The sequence below is a fragment of the Culex pipiens genome, chromosome 2 (genome assembly GCF_016801865.2).
Source record: "Culex pipiens pallens isolate TS chromosome 2, TS_CPP_V2, whole genome shotgun sequence".
In the NCBI taxonomy this organism is placed as follows: domain Eukaryota; kingdom Metazoa; phylum Arthropoda; class Insecta; order Diptera; family Culicidae; genus Culex; species Culex pipiens.
In genome coordinates, this window is record NC_068938.1 from 10508899 (window position 1) to 10526611 (window position 17713).

Below are 17713 nucleotides of genomic sequence, written 5' to 3' on the forward strand. Positions count from 1 at the left end.
CTGATTTTGTGTTGTTGAAATGTTGCAACAAGACAGCATTACACCGACGATTCGTTATCCAACCTCGTGACTCACCTCCGTTCGATAAGAGGAACAGAAGAGGACCACCTGGGTTAGCGATTAGAGAGATTTTGCCAAGCCCACACTTATGTCTGTGCGAAGGAACAGGTGTCCGTGGTTGTGCGTGCCTGTGTGTGTTGTGTTGAATTTATGACCGTTTAAGAGCTAAACGCTCATATTTATGCTGCTGATGACGAGCGAGTTGGTGTCTATGCTCTCGCGATTTGATTATGATGATGTTGTGGGGCTCAACGACGAAACGCGATGGTGTTAATAGAATAAACGCACCATTAATGATGATGATGATGATGATAGGTGGGCTCATCATAATCAGCTGAAAATGTGATCTTCGCTGTACTGCTTCATGAAGGTAAATGCAGAATTATTTTATAATGTTTAACTAATAGATATTTTGGATTTAATTTAATTTGGCATATCGCCATAATTTTATAAAAAATCGAAACATACAAACACCTGTGTAGTCTAACTTTAAGCTAGTTAAATAGCGTACAACTATCTATGTTTCGGCAATTGATATATACATAGCGACTACGAAGGTTAATTGAATTGAGTTTTGTGTATCTTGTCGGCTGTACGATGCTGAGGGGGTTTGTCCAACTGCATAAAAATTATGACGAAATCATATCGTTCATCGCGTCACATAGGACTAGAAATGGTGTGGATTTTAGTTGATTCCCATTTTTTTAATAGCCAATTTAAATCAGCAAAATAAAAAAAAATATGATCTGATTTTTTGGATTTAAATTTGATTTTGAATTCCAAATTTATGTTCAGGCTATTTTTTCTAATTATGTTTAAGCTTCTAAACAATACAGTTTTAGTCCTGGCGATCAATGACGCCGGCCATGTCGGAATGCAGTTCTCAAGATTGGGTTCTATACGCTGTTTACACTATCACAAGCAACGCGCGATCATGGAGTAGTTTGTGTTTGTGAAGAGGGGAATATTTGGTCAGAACTTTTGCCAATTTGGTTCAATGAATTTCTTGATTCAGTTGAAAACAATTATTCAAAATTCTGCCTGTCAGGCGATGACCACGTGCTACTCGCTTGAGTCGTGATGACGTAAAACGGCGCTAATTAAATGACACGCACGTTTCCATGTATCGAAATGCAATCGATCATACAGACCGATTAAAAAATGTACACGATTTAGATGTTTTGTGTCCAGTTATTTAAAAAAATGTCATGTATATATATATTTGGGTTTGAAATCTGCGTATGGCCGGCAACAAAATTAATAGAAAGTATAATTTGTACCGGACGATAATACGAGGATACGCTTATACAGCTTATCACAGCCCGCGGTATTGGGTGGTGTTAGCCCTCATTTTAGAATGACAGAGAACCTGGCGGTCGAATTACGAGGTCATTTAGCACCGTCGTAGAAGCAAGTATCAGACAGATCCTCGATTCATAGATTTCAATTCAATTTGTATTGTTTTTCGAAAACAAAATATAATTTACATTGTTTTTAGAAGAAGTATAGTCGAATAATCTCAAGCAATTGTAAATTTGAAATATGTGTGGATATATCACAGACCTTAGTAAATCCACTCTGTTGACACTTTTTGCGCAAACTTAACAGTGACTACTTGTTCAAATTTAATATTTCTCTCTCGTACTTTTAACTTACCATTCACACTACAACTTCCACAGTAGTCAAAACCAACTCAAAATGTGTTGATGATTTTCCCGCCATTCCTGTGGCGCGTTGGATCTTTTTCTCCGGCAACGTCCAACGCAAACTTCCAAAGCACGACGATCCGCGGATTCAGCCGATGCAGTTTCCTTTTGATAGAGTTGCACATTTTATGAGGTTGAAACGCGATTTCTAGTAGTAACGTCACTTTTGAAGATTCCACTTTTTCGGATTATCGGAACGTTGGATTTCTGACAGTTTCTATTCATGTGTGTACAACATCTCTGACAATAAACTTCATAGCTGGAACTTTGGGTTGAGAAACATAACGAAGACGTTCCTCTCTAGTCGAGTACTTCATTCCGACTGATCTGTAGAGCAGTAGCAAGTTGCCTATACAGGCGTCGAAAATTTAGAACTGGTTCCATTCGGAACGATACTAACAGCAATTGACTCAATTTGGAACGTTGTCACAGTAAAAAAAAAGATATTTATTGACATATTGTTTTTTCTGTGAACTAAAAAACATCTAGACCTTTCTTCAGTTTAATCTTTTGATTTTGTTATAATTTTTTAACACAATTTTTTGAGCAATTTGACCAAGGAAATTTACTGTTCATATCAGGAACAAGCAAAGCATTCCTATCTACATTTTAATGCTACAGCCGAACTAACCAGCATAGCCTACGCAAGAGGCCTTCGGACTTCGGACTCTGGAATTCGTTAAATTTGGAGTGGTAGTAAACACATTTGGTTCAATTTAAATTGGCGTTCAAAGCAAAAAAAAATAGGTATAAAGATTTATTAAAAATGTTGATCTTTAAATTTCTCATCTTTTTTTAAACTAACTTGAAATCTCTAATTACCATCAGATTGACTTCCCTTAAAACTTAAACTTCACACAAACACTTGTGTTGAACACTAAAAGTCTTGTAAAGCTACATTGAACTTAGGACGGACAGGAAGAAAAAAATGTCTCCGTTTCTACCGACAGGATTTCCAAATACTGATTGTGATGATATTAATAAATAAAACTATGTAAATGCCAGTCCTGATCCTCTGTAAGGGTGTTCCTTTCTGAAACTGGTAAAGATTTACCTACTTTCGGTAACTATTTTATCTTTAAAAAAAAAACAATAAATTACAATGCCGGCTGAATTCATCAACTTGTGTAACTTGCCCTGTTTGGAGATCCCAAACAGTCAGTTTAAAGCCGGTCGTGGTCAAAAACTGAGGCAGAGACGATCCTATCTAGTCGAGTACGTCAACCCGACTGAGCAGAGAAAGTTCATGTTGTTGAATAAAAATGCTCCATTTTAGAACGAAACGGAACGACAGTTGGTTTAAGGGGTTACATACATGTATATCAGCAAAAAAAGTCAGAGGTTAGTATGAGCACACACTTCAAATTTTTTTTAATTCTTTTTTCAGGGCATTAAAATATACATTTTCACCTACTAACAAAACAAATTTGAAGATATTTGGTTGCATCATTGCCGAGATATAGCAATTTCAAGTTAGCAGTTTCAAAAACGGGTGCCACGATATCTCAACACTGTCTTGACCAAATCGGCTCGAAATTTTGGTGAAGACTCGTTAAACTGATTCCGTGTGCATGACGAAGCCTGATTTTCAAAAAGTTTATTTTAGAAAAAGATAAAATTATTTTTGTGTTTTTCATATAAAAAAACCGTTAGTTTTTGATTTTTGTATTTTTTTAAAAAGCAAATTTTAAAAATTGGGCTTCGTCATGCATACGGGGTACATCTTGGGAGTCTTCACCTCAAATTTCAGCCAATTTGGTCCATCCCATCTCGAGATATCGTGGCACCCGTAAACCAACTCGGGGTTTAGAGAAAAACTAACTTAATCCACCTATGTGGTTGAAGCCTTCCTCACAACAATGGCTGTACACAAGTTTCATCTATTTTTTAGATCCGGCTTCCAAAAAGTACATCGATATCACTTAAGTGGCCATATCTCGAGACAGGGTTGCCAGATCTTCAATGTTTTGGAGTCGTTGGAAAGGTTTTTTGATAGCCTAACCAACGATGGGACGGATGATGGATCCGGACATCACTTACATACATTTAAGTGAGATCCGGCTTCAGAAAAGTGCATAAATATCACTCGAGTAGCCATATCTCGAGACAGGGTTGCCAGATCTTCAATGTTTTGGACTCGTTGGAAAGGTTTTTTGATAACCTAACCAACAATAGGTCGGATGGTGGATCCGGACATAGTTTACATACATTTAAGTGAGATCCGGCTTCAAAAAAGTACATCAATATCACTTAAGGGACCTTATCTCGAGACAGGGTTGCCAGATCTTCAATGTTTTGGACTCGTTGGAAAGGTTTTTTGATAACCTAACCAACAATAGGTCGGATGATGGATCCGGACAAAGTTTACATACATTTAAGTGAGATCCGGCTTCCAAAAAGTACATCGATATCACTTAAGTGGCCATATCTCGAGACAGGGTTGCCAGATCTTCAATGTTTTGGACTCGTTGGAAAGGTTTTTTGATAACCTAACCAACGATGGGTCGGATGATGGATCCGGACATCACTTACATACATTTAAGTGAGATCCGGCTTCAGAAAAGTGCATAAATATCACTCGAGTAGCCATATCTCGAGACAGGGTTGCCAGATCTTCAATGTTTTGGACTCGTTGGAAAGGTTTTTTGATAACCTAACCAACAATAGGTCGGATGGTGGATCCGGACATAGTTTACATACATTTAAGTGAGATCCGGCTTCAAAAAAGTACATCAATATCACTTAAGGGACCTTATCTCGAGACAGGGTTGCCAGATCTTCAATGTTTTGGACTCGTTGGAAAGGTTTTTTGATAACCTAACCAACAATAGGTCGAATGGTGGATCCGGACATAGTTTACATACATTTAAGTGAGATCCGGCTTCAAAGAGTTCAATTTGTTGGGTGGTGACGCGCGGTCAATTATGTGGCATTGTGTGTGAAAAGAAGAGAATTTTATTTCGTGTTTCATCCAGGTTGGCTTGCCCACAAGCAGAAAAAAATCAGTTCAATTTGTTGGGTGGTGACGCGCGGTCAATTATGTGGCATTGTGTGTGAATAGAAAAGAATTTTATTTCGTGTTTCATCCTGATTGGCTTGCTCAAGTCCTTCCTACATCATCGTTGATCGGGAGGCACGACGTCGTGTGAATTGTTGCATTAAAATAAGTTTAAGTATTACTGTAAATGACTGTAAAAAAGTCCTTCCTATATCATCAATGTCGTCTGGGTAATCGTGATGAAAAATTACATTTATTCAGTATTTAAATACCTGTGCGCGAGTGTTTTGGTGTGCTAATTAGAAAGACCTTCCCATAGCATCGTTGCTCGGAAGGCTCGCCGACGGGTTTGTTATGAAAGTCCTCCCCATAGCATCGTAGCTCGGGAGGCATCGAAAAGCAAATACCTTATCCTACTAACCCAAAAAATAGTAATCACGTGATGCTTGAAGGAGATGCTGTGGATTCAACGGTCTCAAGCGGTATCAACAAGTATATAGCGAAAAACTATGTGCTTGATGAGTCTGCAACTTCAACTATCGGACTAACATTCCTCCCTTTTGTTGAACTGCAGGCTTCTTGGGAGGGCGCCGGTATTGACTAATAAAGTCGGGGTCTTCAGGGTTTAAACAGTGAACGGATGTTTGGCTCCCACTGATCATTTTTGATTCATTGTTTAACTTCAGCTGATCTGTCAATAACGGAGTAGCAGCTCATTGGCAGTCAACCATGCTCATGCTCATGCTCATTTAAGTGAGATCCGGCTTCAAAAAAGTACATCAATATCACTAAAGAGGCCATATCTCGAGACAGGGTTGCCAGAACTTCAATATTTTAGACTCGTTGGAAAGGTCTCTCGATTACCTAACCAACAATGGGTCGGATGGTGGATCCGGACATAGTTTACATACATTTAAGTGAGATCCGGCTCCAAAAAAGTATATCAATATCACTTAAGTGGCCATATATCGAGACAGGGTTGCCAGATCATCAATGTTTTGGAATCGTTGGAAAGGTCTTTTGATAACCTAACCAACGATGGGTCGGATGATGGACCCGGACATAGTTTACATACAGTTAAGTGAGATCCAAATAAATGTGAAAACACATTTTTATACATAACTTTTGAACTACTTATCGAAACTTCAATCTGTATAAAACTCGATCTATGGGACCCTAAACCAAGTCGAATGCAACAAGTTCGGGTCAAATCGGTTCAGCCAGTGCCGAGAAACATGAGCTAGTTTGTTGGTCACATACATACATACACACACACATACACACACACATACACACACACAGACATTTGTTCAGTTTTCGATTCTGAGTCGATACGTATACATGAAGGTGGGTCTACGACGTTTTTATACGAAGTTCATTTTTAGAGCAGGATTATAGCCTTACCTCAGTGAGGAAGGCAAAACGCCAACAAAGTTTGACAGCCCGCTTTGCGCATGGCAAAATTTTGAGCTTAAATCATCTCTTACTCAATTTAATCATGAAATCGTCGCTAACATTTCAAAAAGCGTCATAAACATAGGCTTTGCGTGAGACATAGCGCTTATTGAAATGTTAGCGAGCGACGAAATATCTTCATGAAACTTTCAGGAGTGATTATTAATCATCTTTTGAGTGGATTCAACAAATATTCTGTAATATAAAATTTTGTGATTTTCTACATGTATGTAACCCCTTAATTTGTGCACGGAGAAAAGTCAGTACCCAAATTCGTGAACATGCGTGCATTGAATTTGGAACAACGAACAAGCGACAGGTGCGACATGCTAGAGTTTTTTTTTTTTTTTTTTGCGATTTCATTTTGAAAATACCTTTCTTGATGCTCTATTATTAAAATATCCTATCTGAAATAAAAATAAATCGAATTGTTCGCTCTACAGCATATTTCCGTAGCGTTCTCTATGCAAGATTCCTACTCGAAACTAGGTGTCTGAAGGTTTGAAGCGGTGAGACAATCCGAACCTCTTTTTACACCTAAGCTCCCACCCACCCCCGGAATTCGAACTGGCGACCTTTGGATTGTGAGTCCAAATGCCAACCAGCGACACTACCGAGGCAGGTTGTTTTCCCCGACTCCTACATCTGAATTGAGCTAACGACCTAACCTCTAGGTTAGACCAGGGCCAACATTTACTTCCCCCATCCGACGGAAGGCGTGATCAGCCAAATCTCGTCTCGAACAATGCCACCGGGACCGTCTGGGATCGAATCCAGGCCAAGTGGGGTGAGAGGCAACTATCGACCCCGAATTAACCGAACCAGCAAGAAATCACACCGGTATCTGTACAGTTGAGTTCGGAGCAAGAAACTGAATGCATCCATTTCCAAAACTTTGCTCCTCTCGCTGGTTCAGTCAAATTTACTCTTCCAATGCGATGTTGCTCTTTTTTTCGAGTGATCAAACTACTATCTTGACTTGACACAAAAGTTGAGAATACACATAAAAATGTAGATCATCGTTATCAGTATGGCCGAACGACGACGATTGCCATGCATAAAGCTACATAGAACTAGTCGTTGATAGGCCGAATTGTCTGCCATGTGTTGGTGACAGTCCAGTCAGCCCAATATAGTTGTACTTGTATTTGATATTGACCATTTGAAGCGGGAGCAAGTCAGTTCCAAACGAACCCGCGACCTGTGAAAATGGTTTTCTATTACACAAACTCCAAGGTGGATTCGGCTCTCGAAAAAATTTCGGGAAACCAAAAACAGCATTCGAATTTTCACATCAGTCATACATTAAATTTGGATGTTATTATAAAATTGGCGGAAATTGTATTGGCTTTGGTATTCTGCTTAATTGTGCTATATTTTTGTATTAAAAGGATCAATCGTAACAAAATTAAACGTGAAAATGTGACAAAACTTATTCAATACAATCATGTGCTACCGAAGCTGCATCAACAAGAAAAGGATAAAATCAATTCGTTTGAAAATAAATACCCTACATTTATAAATTTATCAAACCCAAACGTCGATGTAAAAGGCTCAGCGGAAAAACATTTGACAACACATATTCAGCACAAACCTGAGCCACCGAAGCTGCATCAACAAGAAAAGGGCAAAATCAATTCGCTTGAAAAAGATCAAGCAACAATTATAGATTTATCCAACCCAGACGTCGATGTAAAAGGCTTCACCGAAATACTTGGTGACCCCGCTGTAATTGATGATGTTAGACTATATTTAGCATTCCTTAAAGATCAACCCTCGTACGTCTGTTATGACGGAAACACTTTGGCGAACATCAAACTACGTCTGGTGGCCCACGGACTTCCGATATCTTCCGAGCTACTGTTGCGCATATTCATTTCGTACCACACATCCTTGGGAAACTCTGAATCCGAAGCTCTAAACGATCTTAATGCTTTTAGACGCCACGCTGTCGACAAAAGAATGTGTCAGTTGCAGATGGTGCGTGAAGGTCGGCGCAACTTTTACTCTTGAGGAAATTCTGGAAACTACGCAAAAAATGTAAGTACATGGCATTAGGATGTAACAAAAATTACTTTTTAGCGGGCATTCAGGGGCTGGTTCCGGTGGGCGTACTGAGCCCAAATCCAAATATGAGCTTGATTGGAAGTAACAGGAGCTGGCGCTCCGCCCTTCAATTTTAAATGGAATCTAACCCGTAAAAATACATTTTTTCAAAAATGTCTATTTTTGAGGCACTTTGGCCAGCAATGCGTTTACCAAAAACATCACTGGCGTGTAGGCCAGATCCTTGCGCATGTTTTGGTATATATGACATTGAAGTTTAGAGCATCCTCGAGCTCTATACAGGGCTTCAAAGTTTGGCATTTTTTCGAAAAAATAGCCCCAGCAAATTCAAATGACGTCTCGGGCGTCGCGAATTTTCGAAAAAATGCCAAACTTTGAAGCCCTGTATAGAGCTCGAGGATGCTCTAAACTTCAATGTCATATATACCAAAACATGCGCAAGGATCTGGCCTACACGCCAGTGATGTTTTTGGTAAACGCATTGCTGGCCAAAGTGCCTCAGAAATAGACATTTTTGAGCAAAAAATATTGTTGCGGGTTAAATCCCATTTAAAATTGAAGGGCGGAGCACCGACTTTTGTTACTTCCAATCAAGCTCATATTTTTGATTTGGGCTCAGTACGCCCACCGGAACCAGCCCCTGAATGCCCGCCAAAAAGTCATTTTTGTTACTTCCTAACATGCCATACTTCCCATGTTCGTAAAAATGTCAATTTTACAAAAAAAAACAGTATGCTGAGAAAATCGTTGATCGTTGGCAACGAGTTGACTTTGGATGTTCTCTGGTTTTGTAGAGCGAAATTGTACACCTTATAATACAATTGAATGTTGAACAAAGAAATTGATATTTTTAGCTTTTCAAAAGACCTCATGATTTTGAACCAACCTTAATCATTAACTCGAAAGTGATAAAAAATAACATATGGGACATTTATGCTAACAGGGGCAGTATAGTACAATATTAATAATGAATGTTCTAACAGAATCCTCTGTCTTTTACCAATTAGACAACATTCAAACCGCCTTCAATCATATGGAAGCTCAATCGTTTATGTCATCAGAAAATCAACCAGGAGCGTGCAGGGATGCCCAGTTTGCTACAGATAAACTTAGATGGTTAGATTTATTTCTTGAATGGATGGGACACAATGCCTATAACTATTAATAATCGGTTAACAATGTTCATGAAATTTTCAACGACGTAATGTTTCATAAATATCAAAAAAGTAACTTTTTCGCAGAATGAACACGGTCAAACATTTGCAAAAATAAATCAGACATCTTGCAATTCAATTGTACATCTCACTACTATACTCACCTATACAGAAACACATTGCTTTTATTTAAGCCATATTGAGTTAGCTGTTGATTGGCTAAATTGACTGGTACGTGTCAGAAATATATTAGTTAGCACATAAGTTGGTTTTGAGTATGCATTTGAAGAAATTTCGAAGAGCACAGAGCTTTAGGATGGTTATGAAGTGCTACAATGTTTGTTGCCCATGATAAATCCATCACGTACAACCAGAAAATATGAACAACTTTACTACGCTACCAACATCGTAAGAATGCCTAAGAATATATTGCATGCAATTTCTCCAAGGACCAAGGATCCTGTGCTTACCGAATAAAAAAAACTCCCGGTAAAACTCAAAAATGTAACTCAGTAGAACTAATGCCCTCCTTGGTGCCGTCACGGTAATAATATATTATCTAAAATATTTAACGATAAACGATGTAACCAAAGAAAATACTAATGACCACCAATATAAAACGATAAAATCTGGAGATATTGGGACAACATTTGTACTCCTGTTCAAAACATAATCAACATAAAACTCTAATTTACTCCTCTCACAAAGAGTATGTTCCTTTCTCTCACTCTTATGACGTCACTCTTAAAGCATCACTCGCAGCTTAATGGACCGGATCGTTCGTTAATAGGCCAAATTGTCTGGTTTGTGTTGGTGACAGTTTGGTCAACCCGCACTTTGTAGTTGTACTAGTCTTAATTTTGATCAATTTCACGAGGGAACCATTCAGTGTAGAACGAACTAGTGATCCGGGAAGATGGGTAACTTATTCACCACCACTGAAGTTCCGAAAAAGTCAATTCATAAAGCTCTTAAAAACATTACGGATAAGCAAGATGAACATACGGATTTTCATTTCAAACATGAAGCAAATCTTCATACAGCGATCATATTGCTGTTAGCTTTGCTGACTTTGATATGCTGCATCGCTGGGTATTTTATAATTAAGTGGCGTAAGCGCCATAGCAAACGTAATCGTGAAAATGTGCCAGACATTATTCAACACAATGCTATGCAGCCTGTGTTATTAAAACTGCTTCAACAAGAACTGTGTGAAAAGGCCACATTAAAACTGCAGCAACAAGCACTGTGTGAAAATGCAACAGTCATACAAGTAGCCAATCAAGACGATTTAAAAAGGACGGGCGGATAAAATTTCATCTATTATCACATGCCACTTGGAAACTCGGAATTCAACCCTCTATTCGATCTGGACGCATTGAAACAACAAAATTGCGAAACAGTGAGTCATCATTATTATGTGAGTTTATAAAAAAAAATACATGATTCAATTTACTTACAGGCTGTTCTTTCCCAAACGAATTAGGAAATAAAAGAAGCTGATAAAATGTTTACCTCACAGTAAAACATAATACATTCAATCGTGACCACGCCCAGTTCATTCATCTCCTCAGTTTTGTAAACCATAAAACTGTACGCTGACTAAATACTTGGCAAAAGTGCCAAACTGAATGCCGTTGGAACCTGCCGAGGAAGCATCGCTGACTGAAGTTTTATACAGGAGTACATATTGTCCCATAGTTGGTTAAAAATATATCAATTGTATTGAAATTTGGCTATAATAACGTGCTACACGTGTTACAAGATAGCACACGAGCGACGACAAATTGTTGCATGCAAATGCGTATCATTTAGCACTTTTAGAGCCTTTCGACTATGTCACTCGTCATTCGCCAATATCAAATTATTAGAATAAAATACCTATAATTTCATGCTTGAATCAGAAATAAATCGTAAAAAAATAACACAATTAACTACTCCATTGAATCTAAAATAAATCTGAAAAAATCGGAATTTCGACTCCATTAAAGTCACCATCCCAATTATAAAGCTATTCCGGACACACTCTGAAAATTTTATAAAGATTGGTTGAAAACATCAAAAGTTGCGATTTGTCTAGCATTGACGTCATCCTATACAGTGTCAAAAATGCGCAACAAAGCAAAAATCACAAAGCAACGTGAACGGCCACAGAAAAGGACTGACTAATTTGAGCTAAATCAAGGTGTTGCCATAAGTATACTTTTAAACTTTGCATGGAAGAATAGCAGTTTTTATCATTCCGAAACAACATGTATTTAACATTGCGATTTTGAACATAATAGGGGAAATATGCCCATTCTAATCACTCTAAGCCGTTCGACCAATTCTCATCACTTTTCCGTTTTCCGCTATTAAATCAACATTTTCAGATGTATCAACAATGGAGAGTTGCTTGCTCACTTTTATTTGAGCTATTCATTACTTTGGAACAGTCAAAAACACTTTATGAAAGCTGTAATTCATGATCAAAGTGCTGATAGGCCGATAATAGAAATAGGCTGAGAAAGGGTATAGTTCCCCTAGTAGTTTATGCATCAAGTTGCAAAAAGAAGATTTTTTCAGCACGAGTCGTACATTTTCCAACGAGGTTTACCGAGTTAGATAATTACGAGGAGTGCTGAAAAAAACAAGTTTTGCAACGAGTTGCTTACAACATTTTTTGCAATTCCGAAAAACGCTTCTTGAATGGAATTTTATGTCAAACATTCATGTGTTTAGTAAATTCACCGTTCAAAAAAAATAAATAAAGAAAAATGTTACTTTTCGATAATAGTGTTGAAAAGTTCAACTTTTCAGCACCCATTTCAGAGCTGAAAGGTAGAAGTTTTCAGCACTGGTATTGAAAATTATTAATTTTCCTTTCTGTTATTTTTGGTGAGGAAAAGTAGGCCGTTTCGTTTCTCCAGAAGGACAGGAAAAGTTGCCATTTTTACAGCGGAGTTGCAAAAAATACTATTTCAGTACTATTGATCCTTGCACTGTAACTTGGATTTGGCCCGCACTTTTCTCTCGCACTTTTGACAACAAAATTTCCAAAAACTAGGCAACCAGCAGTTGTTTATTTACATTTCCAGTCGCAGTTTCCACCAAACTGGACATTCGCACTTTGAAATTGCGATTGACAGGTGAGCAACATCGGCTCGCTTTGATCATTTTTTGAGAAAATTAAAATTTCCCATGCCAGTTTGACAAGTCGCAATAGTGCGATCGATAGCAATAATTTAGGGCGAAGTACAAGTTAGTGAGAATTGCGCAATAGAAATTTCAATATTTTTGACAGATCTTCATACTTTTCGAATCGCTTGCTGTCATACATGCTGGTGATAAGGGAAAAACCACTAGATCGTCGAAGCCTATGATCAGTAGTGCTGAAAGGATATTACGGTTCTGTTCAGCAACGGAGGGGCAACCATGGGTGGTCTCTCGTGCTCATGCTCATGCTTACACAGAAAAAAAAGTTTAATTTTTGAACGTTGAATATTTTTGGTTGGTTGAATATAACCTCTTTTTTGAGTAATATTGCTTAAAAATGTATAAAAATGTGAACCTGACGGAAATTCGTCAAAAACAGATGAATATTCATTAGGGTGTTTCAACCAAACAAAAAAGTTCTCAGATTACGGCAAACCGAGGTTCTCCTTGTAGTGGATACTCATAAGGACTCTCATACCAAATATCAGCGCATTTGGTAGAGAATTGGCCTGTCAACAGCCAGTTTTTTTAGATTTTTTAGATTTTTTAGATTTTTTTACGTAATATTACACATTTTTATTGACACCATTTCCTGATGAATATTACCTATTCCTATGATTATTTGACTTTCCGTGCAAGTGTTTAGTATTTTGGTAATTGGAACGAACAGCTTGTATTGTGTATTCCGACAACGAATATTAATTGAATAATCAGCGCGCGTGAATTTATTTTATTTTTTGCACAAGTGATCCTTTCAGCTGCATTGAAAAATCTCGAAATTTTGTTATTTATTTCATCACACAGGCATTGTCACGGGTTTTCGCAGCTTTTAATTCAATTATGAGTTTCTCGTTCTGTCAATTTAAGCTACCATTAACATAATAAAACTTTTTCTGTGCCCAACGTGCAGCTAGGTATTAATATTTTGGGTGTGGTCTTTTCGAAGAAAATTTCATTTAAGATAATTTTTTTTGAGAATTTTTGTTTTTTGTAATCATAATTTTATTTTGCATAAATACTATATCGATGGCCGTGTGCTCTTTTGTACTATCTAGGTAGGAATCCCAGCAAGCTTAGTACAAAAGAGCACACTGGCATCGATATATCTAAGATAGAAAGATTTGATTTTGATTTTTGAAAATGAGAAAAAAAGTATTTTCCAAACCAGAATAGTAAAAAACTTTCCGCCAAGTCAGGAATAGTAAAACTTTTGATGACTTTCGCGCGCTTCCTGCAGCTCTTTTGTTCTCTTCGCGGCCACGTAACGGCTCAGCGTCTCCAGGTCGGCCAACGCGCAGGTTCTGGTGCTTCCGAGGGACATGTGATACCCGACAAAGATGCGCAACAGCGTGCCGGGATACGTCGGGATGCCCTCGCCGGCCAGGAACAACTGGACGCTGGTTCCCTTGAAACTGACGGCCGGTGGAGCGTCCTTCAGGTATGCCAGGTAGAGGCGTACATTTTCCATGACGGTCGGATCGCGCAGTTTGTCGAAGTGCTCGTGGTCGTTGTTTTGTTTCGGTAGTGGCACCGTGTATGGGATTGCTGATGGGTACACATGCCCTTTGGTGTCGTCGCACATTGTTGGTGCTGTTGGCACGTATTTAACTTCCAGTATGCTCTCATACAAATTTTGTTTTGGTTGTATCTTTGGTGTACAAAGACTCTTTTTGGGGATTTCGCTAGTATAAGTTGAACTTTTTTTTTTAGTCATGCACAGATAAAAGCATGATAATAGTATCATGCATCCTACAACACCCAAGACACGCCACAGTAATTCCTTGTTCATCATGTTTTTCAAACTGTATAACTTTATATTACGCTCCGCGTTCTCCGAGCACTCAACCTTAACTGATCCAGCAAAGCACGCGTGAATGACCGAATAGTTTTGATACATGGAGAGAGACAAAATTTGCTCAATTCTAATAGGGGCACACATCTACAAATCGACGTCGTCGTGCTATCTTGTCGCACCCGCCATTTTGACGTTCCGAGAAAAATGCGTTTTAATGTTTGACCTTGAATATACAAAAACGAGAGCACGCAATGTAAACAAAAACAAACACGTTTTGTTTGGCTGACCATTCTGTGCATCCCGAAGTTTGGTTGAAGTTGGTTGCTGGAGTCCCGAGTTATAATTACAAATGTTTACGGTAGTCTAGCTTGTACGTGCGTCAAACGCATCCTGACTTTCCTGACCTGAAATCCCTTTGGCCTTTTGTCGCATGTTGATGTAAGTGCTGGATCAGTTAAGGTTGAGTGCTCGGAGAACGCGGAGCGTAATATAAAGTTATACTAGTGCGTCCATCCCGGGAATTCTCGGGACAAAATTCCCGGGATTTTTCCAGAACCGGGAATTCCCGAATCCCGGGATTTTTTGTATTTTTTCCCGGGAATTCCCGAAATAGGAAAAAATATAAAAAAAATCTCTGGAAATTTAGGTTTTGTTGTTGAAATAGATGAACAACGATAAAAAAATATATATTAAGCATATATCCAGGGTTTTTTTTAAAAGGTCCTACAAGCTTTTATGTTTTCATATGTTTATAGGACCTATCCAAACAAGGTATAGCATAGCATAGCATAGCATTGGTGTCGTCAACATTATCACATCGTCACGCACGCTATGCGGGCATGAGAGTCATCTCTCGTTGTTATGTTATGTTTATAGGTCCTATCCAAACAAGGTATCAGCATTAATTTGACTTATGAAGCAAACTTGTAAAACAAAATACCGATCCGTAAATTGCCTAGCGATCTAAATATTTTTTATCAAATTTTATATATTTTTGGAAAGACTAGTTATATTTATGATTTTAAATTTAATAAATAATATCATTTTAAATTATTTTTCATGAAACATTTTTGGCAAATCAAGACAAATGTATCGAATCAAGACAGCTGTTTTAGTCATTGTTTTTGCATAATGTTTTAATTATTTTGATTGATTTCGGTTAAAACAGGAACAGAGCAAAACAATTAGTACACCGATCTCCAAATGAACTGCTCTAAAATCTCCTGTACCTAATTAGACTGTAGTCCCGATTTTCCCCTAGTTGGCGGTAATGACCTTAAGACAACTTGATTAATATTTTTTATATACAACATGCATGTCTAAACTTATCCAAAATTTAAATATTATATTTTTATTTGTTGTCTTTTTATTTGTTATTTTAGACATTTAAAAAGAGGCTTTTCTAGTCATGTGGGTCTCGTGGCGCAGGGGTAGCGGCTTCGGCTGTCGATCCCGATGATGCTATGAGACGCGGGTTCGATTCCCGCCTTATCCACTGAGCTTCTATCGGATGGTGAAGTAAAACGTCGGTCGCGGTTTCTCCTGTCTCGTCAGAGGCGCTGGAGCAGAAATCCCACGTTAGAGGAAGGCCATGCCCCGGGGGCGTAGTGCCAATAGTTTCGTTTCGTTTCTAGTCATGACATGTAAAAAATAATGTATTTATAAGAAACTAATTTAATTTGAATCACATTGGATAAGATACAAAATAAGAAACCAAAGCTCAAGAAAGAAGAAAAAAAATCTTTCAAGGTATCTAAAAACTGCTATCTTTTTTTAGGTTGAAGGGTAGATTACCACCAATGAATAGTATTGAGCTAATTCTATGATTTTAAGCTTGAAAAACATGCAAATATAATGAAAACATAGATTTTAATACTGTTTTAAAAATTTCCCGGGATCCCGGGAATTCCTGGGATTTCGAAAATATTTTTCCCGTTTCCCGGGAAATTCAAAACCCGGGAAAATTGGACGCCCTAAGTTATACAGTTTGAAAAACATGATGAACGAGGAATTACTGTGTAAAGTGACAAAAATGCACGGAGTTTTTTCGGTTGTTGTTGAATATCTCAGGATTGAAATCGAATTTTGGGGATCTGTGAAGGTCAAAAGGTGAGGCATTGTGAGCTGCACAAAATGGCGTTCTTAACTCAATTTGGCCCAAAATGCACGTACGACAAGTTAGCACGATGGCGACGAAATGTCATATATATCCGCCTGATACCAGTTTCTTCAATTATAATTTTTTCCTTCATAATTTGTTCGAAAACACAACAAAATAATAATTTCTAAAGTTTGAAATAAAACCAAGCAAAATCCAATCCAAAATCGCCTCCGGAATGTCACTAATTACCATCAGATGGACTTCGCTAGAATCCCACACTTCACTCAAACACTGAAATTCCTGTGAAGCTTCATCCACAAACCCACTCTGAACTCTGTGACGGACAGGAAAAAGAGGGTTGCCAAATTTACATTTTGTGTTTGTTGATCAGATTTGTGAAAAAAACTTGTTTGCACTTTTTTTTGTTTCAAAAATATAATCCAAATGACTTTATCATAATTTAAAACTAAGCATCAGTGAAGATGGCAACAATTTCCCAGTTCTAAAACTCACCTGGCAACTCTGCCCCCCAAACGACTCCGCCGTCGTCGACGACGGGTGCGACAAACTGTCTTATCTGCTCGTTCGCTTTTATTCGCCATCAAAATTATTATATAGCCCAGGAAAAATCCTAGCCCTTCTCATGTCCTAGCGCGCGAGAGAGAGAGAGCACTGCATGCGGCCACATTTCCGCGGCGGCGGTCCGGAAAAATCGGTATCTTCCAGTCCGGCGGCCACCACTCCAATGGACACACACCCGAAACCCCAGCAAAAAAAAAAAGCGCAAAGCCGGCCAAAATGAGGGTTGCAACTCTCATAAAAATTAAAGATAACGTCCCGATAGCGCAGGTAGCGGTTTTAAAATTACATCAATCATAAAAGTGAGCGCGCCAACGCCACGCCTGCAGGGTAGGCAACGCGCGAAGCGCAAAAAAAACGAGCGCTGCATTGGGCGTCGCGCGCGCTCTACCGGTTGCATAAAAACGGGGCAGATTCCCACGTGGAAGGTGGGGGGGGGGAGGAAAACCTCCAAAGCGGAGAGATAACCGAAAAAAATATGATGAAGCAGCGACAAAAACAACTTTCCCGGTGGCAAATGCAGCGGAAAAATGAGAAGGTTTTTTTGTTGCGGGACTTCTTTTTCCACGTGGTGCACTAAAACAGGGTGGGGAGGAAATCGCG

The 17713-nt window shown here is 38.5% G+C and overlaps 1 protein-coding gene and 1 long non-coding RNA gene across 3 annotated transcripts in view; both read left to right on the forward strand.

Moving 5' to 3' along the window:
* The window catches only part of LOC120423982 (zinc finger protein ush), a 188257-nt gene that overhangs the window by 123086 nt on the left and 47458 nt on the right, over positions 1-17713 (forward strand). The gene's annotated exons all lie outside the window — the stretch shown is intronic.
* LOC120418730 (uncharacterized) lies at positions 7421-11579 on the forward strand. The gene is made up of 3 exons (XR_005605613.2): positions 7421-8259; positions 9294-10842; positions 10903-11579. It is a non-coding gene; the product is annotated as an uncharacterized LOC120418730 (long non-coding RNA).